Below are 4,861 nucleotides of genomic sequence, written 5' to 3' on the forward strand. Positions count from 1 at the left end.
CTACATGGTATAGAGCCTCTACGATCCCCTGCCCTAGCTGCGTGGCCGCCGCTTCCTAGCCGCCGCCGCTAGTTTTCTCTTGCACGCCCGCGCCGCTGATCCAATCGCCGCCGCCGTGCTTCCCTCGATCGCCCCTGCTACTCGCGTTCTCCACCACATCGCTAGCGCCTGCCCTCCCACCGCTTCCGCTCGCCCCGCACGCCGCTAGCTTCTTCCGCTCGCTGCCCACCCAAACCCTAACCCTACCCAGCCACCTCCGAACCCGCTGCCATGTTTGGTTTCGATCTCTCCAACTGATCCGCCGCCTCCACTCCTCCGGCTGTGCGTCCACCAAACCCCTTCGACTCCTCCGCCGGCTCCTCCGCTGCCACTCTGCCAGATCCTGCCTACATCCGCGATGTTCCCATCGAACGCCGCGTCCCGGTCATCCTCTCTCACAAAGAGGCGAACTTCTATGCGTGAAAGACGTACTTCAATCTTCTCTTTCGTGAGTATAACCTGCAGGATCACATTGACGGCACCGCCAACCTCTTCATCCTCAACCGCGACGCCGACTGGCTGGCGATCGACGCCACCATCATCAGGTGGCTCTTCCTCACCGTGTCCAAGGACATCTTTCACACCGTCGTTCGCAACAAGGACGATGCCTGCACGGTGTGGAACAAGATCATCGGCCTCTTCACCGACAACAAGCTCCAACGGATCGTCTTTCTGCAGCAGGAATTTTTCGGGTGTCACCAAAACGACTCCTCCGTCGATGACTACTGCATGCGCCTCAAGACCCTCTCCGACGAGCTCAACGACATCGGCTTCAAAGTGGGCGACGAGTCGCTCCTCTCCACCCTCACCGCCAGCCTCAAAGAGGACCTCGGCAACGCCGCCTCCAACCTCACCCTCATGGCGAACCCCACCTACGAGCGCGCGGTGGCATATCTCCGTCTCGAGGAACGCCGGTTGAAGCATCTTCGCTCTCGTGCCGTTCACACTGCCTTCGCCGCCGGCTACACGCGCAGTGGGCCCGCACCCGCGGGCGCATCTCTAGGCTTTCCGCCGCCGTTCTCGGCGCCTCGGCCTGCGGCTCCACCTACGCCGCCCGCCGTCTACGGCGCTCCGTATCAACAGTGGCCCCCGGCTCTTCCCCAACACCCGCCGACGCCGCAGCAGCAACAGCAGCAGCCGCGCCAGCGGCGCCGCGGCCGCGACAAAGGCCAGCAGCAGCAGCACCAGCCATGCGCTGGGCCTCCTCAGCAGCAGCCGACGCCACCTTGGTGGGGCGGCTCCAACCCCTGGACGGGAGTCGTGCACGCCTACACCATGCCCGTGCCTCGCCCCCCTGCTCCGAGCCTCCTCGGGCCTGGACCCTCTGGCCATCAGGCCTTCTTCGCCGGCCAACACTCGGGCCTGGGTGCTTCGCCGACCTACTACCCCCCGCTCCGGTTGGCTATGGTGGGCCGAACCCTAGAGCTGGGGTGACCGGCTCCTCGGGCTACCCTGCGCTGGTCTCCTATGACCCGGCTCTCCTCGCTGCACTTCATCAACAGCCTCCGGCCGGTGCTTATTCCGGAGGTGGCGACTGGTTTATGGACACCGGTGCATCATCACATATGGCCTCTTATCCGGGTAATCTCTCTTCTGTGTCTCCCATCCACACCTCTTCTCGTATCATTGTCGGTAATGGTGCCGGTCTCCCTATTACTCATGTCGGTTCCACTAGTTTTCCTTCCACCTCTAGGCCACTCTTTCTCAATAATGTTCTTGTGTCTCCTGAACTTATTCAGAACTTAGTCTGTGTTCGCAAACTTTCTCGTGATAACTCTGTCACTGTGGAATTTGACGAAGTTGGTTTCTCTGTTAAGGACGCCCTCACCCGGATGGTTCTTCACCGCTGTGACAGCCCTGGCAATATGTACTCCGTCCAGCCTTCATCATCTACATCTACTGGACCAGTTGCTCTTTCTGCCGGCGTCGATCTTTGGCACGCCCCTCTTGGTCATCCTAGCTCCAACGCACTTCGTCACATAGTTAGAGATTTTTCTTTTACATGTAATAAAACGGATGCGCACTCTTGTCACGCATGCCGTCTAGGCAAACATGTTCGTCTTCCTTTTAGCTCTTCATCCACAGTTGCATCGTTACCTTTTGAGTTAATCCATAGTGATGTCTGGACCTCTCCCGTTGCTAGTAATACTGGTTTTTCATATTATCTTGTTATCTTAGATGATTATTCTCACTTTGCATGGACCTTTCCATTACGTAAGAAGTCCGCAGTTGCTGCCACTCTCATTGCCTTCTACTCTTACGTGTCTACGCAATTTGGTCGTCCCATTCTTTCTTTACAAACTGACAACGGGAAAGAGTTTGACAACACCACCATTCGCAACCTTCTTTCCACCCATGGCACAATTTTCCGACTCACATGCCCTTACACTTCTCAGCAGAACGGTCGGGCTGAACGCATCCTTTGCACTCTTAACGATTGCGTCCGTACCCTCTTATTCCATGCTTACATGCCTCCCCGTTTCTAGCCCGATGCTCTTGCTACTGCCACCCTCCTCATTAACCTACGTCCTTGTCGCACCCGTTGGAATTTTACACCACATCACCTTCTCTTTGGGTCTCCACCCTCATATGACGGTCTTCGCATTTTTGGTTGTCTCTGTTACCCCAGTACTATTGCCACATCTCCTCATAAACTTGCTCCTCGTTCCCTCCCGTGTGTCTTTCTCGATTACCCGGCTAACACCAAGGGCTATAGGTGCTATGATCCGGTTTCTCACCGTGTCATCACCTCCCGGCATGTTTATTTCGACGAGTGTTCTTTTTCGTTTAAACAGGAACAACATGCGACTTCTCCTTCGGTGCATGGCCCCCCCTTGGCCGACTCTGTCCGCCTCGGCTCTCTGCCGCGGCGTGGTGCTCCTCCTGGCCGTTCGGTGTTACGGCTGCCGTCTGCTACCTTGCCGGCCTCGGCGGCATCTCCACCGACCTCACCGGCGTCTACACCGACCCCGCCGGCGTCTACACCGACCTCGCCGGCCTCGCCGGCCTCGTCCGCTTCTTCGCCGGCCTCTGCGACGGCCTCTACACTGGCGGGCTCGCCGGTCCTTTCGCCCGGCTCCACGGCCACACGCCTGGTTGCGCCGGCTTCTGCTAGGGCCTCTTCGCCCGGCCCGTCTTCGGCTACTGCCGACGGGTCCACTGGGGCCACCGTGGTCCAACCACTCGCCGGCCCCGTCACCCGGTCCCGCATGGGTATCTACCGACCGAGTGCACGGTACTCCTCGGAGGAATATACCTGTGTGGCTTCGACGTCTACGTCATCACCGTCACCCCTGTCGACCTCCGCCCGTACCGCGCTTCGCGACCCTTTGTGGTTTGCCGCGATGAAGGAGGAATTCGACGCGTTGCAGCGCAATCATACTTGGCAGCTTGTCCCACGTCCCCCACATGCCAACATCATTACCGGGAAGTGGGTTTTCAAGCACAAGTTTCATCCTGATGGCACCCTCGACCGCCACAAGGCGCGTTGGGTCGTTCGTGGTTTTCGTCAGCGCGCCGGTGTCGACTTCACAGATACCTTTGCCCCGGTAGTCAAACCCGGGACAATTCGGACTGTTCTTCAGCTTGCGGTCTCCCGCTCTTGGCCAGTGCATCAGATGGACGTCTCTAATGCTTTTCTTCATGGTCATCTTGAGGAGCAAGTGTTCTGTCAGCAGCCTACGGGATTCGTCGACGAATCTTTTCCAGATAATGTGTGCTTGCTCTCTCGGTCTTTATATGGGCTTAAGCAGGCTCCTCGCGCGTGGTACCAGCGCATTGCTGCGTTCCTTCATCAGCTTGGATTTCGCTCCACTCGCTCCGATGCTTCCCTGTTTGTCTACCACCAGGGTGATGCCACTGCTTTTCTGCTGCTCTATGTCGACGATATCATCTTGACAGCATGCTCGACTGCTCTTCTTCGACAGCTCACTGATCGTCTTCGTGCTGAGTTCGCCATCAAGGACTTAGGTCCTCTACACTATTTCCTCGGGATCGAGGTTATTCGCCGAGCCGATGGCTTCTTTCTTCACCAGCAGAAGTATGCTCATGAGCTTCTGGACCGTGCCGGGATGCTTAACTGCAAACCAGCTGCCACGCCTGTTGACACGAAGGCCAAGCTCTCTGCCACAGATGGTTCTCCCGCTTCCGATGCTCCGTTCTACCGGTCGATTGTTGGTGCACTTCAGTACCTTACTCTTACCCGCCCAGAGCTTCAGTATGCCGTGCAGCAGGTGTGCCTTCATATGCATGCTCCTCGTGACGCCCACTGGACCGCGGTCAAGCGCATTCTTCGCTATATCCGCGGCACTTTGGATCTCGGGTTGTCACTACAGGCGTCGACCTCTTTGGACTTGATTGCTTACTCTGATGCTGACTGGGCTGGCTGCCCCGACACGCGCCGCTCGACATCCGGCTATTGTGTCTATCTTGGGCCATCCCTCATCTCCTGGTCGTCCAAGCGGCAGCCCGTTGTCTCCCGCTCCAGCGCTGAAGCGGAGTATCACGCCGTCGCCAACGTTGTTGCTGAGTGTTCCTGGCTTCGTCAACTTCTCCATGAGCTTTTGTCTCCGGTTGATAAGGCCACAATTGTCTATTGCGACAACGTCTCTGCGGTCTACCTCTCCGCCAACCCGGTTCATCATCGACGCACCAAGCACATTGAGATTGATATCCACTTTGTTCGGGAGCAGGTTTCTCTTGGTCATGTACGCGTGCTACATGTCCCTAGCTCCCAGCAGTTTGCTGACATCATGACCAAGGGCTTGTCTACTGCATCCTTTGAGGAGTTTCGTTCCAGTCTTTGCGTCGACCATGGTGCCGC

The sequence above is a fragment of the Triticum dicoccoides genome, chromosome 2A (assembly GCF_002162155.2).
Source record: "Triticum dicoccoides isolate Atlit2015 ecotype Zavitan chromosome 2A, WEW_v2.0, whole genome shotgun sequence".
NCBI classification, from domain to species: domain Eukaryota; kingdom Viridiplantae; phylum Streptophyta; class Magnoliopsida; order Poales; family Poaceae; genus Triticum; species Triticum dicoccoides.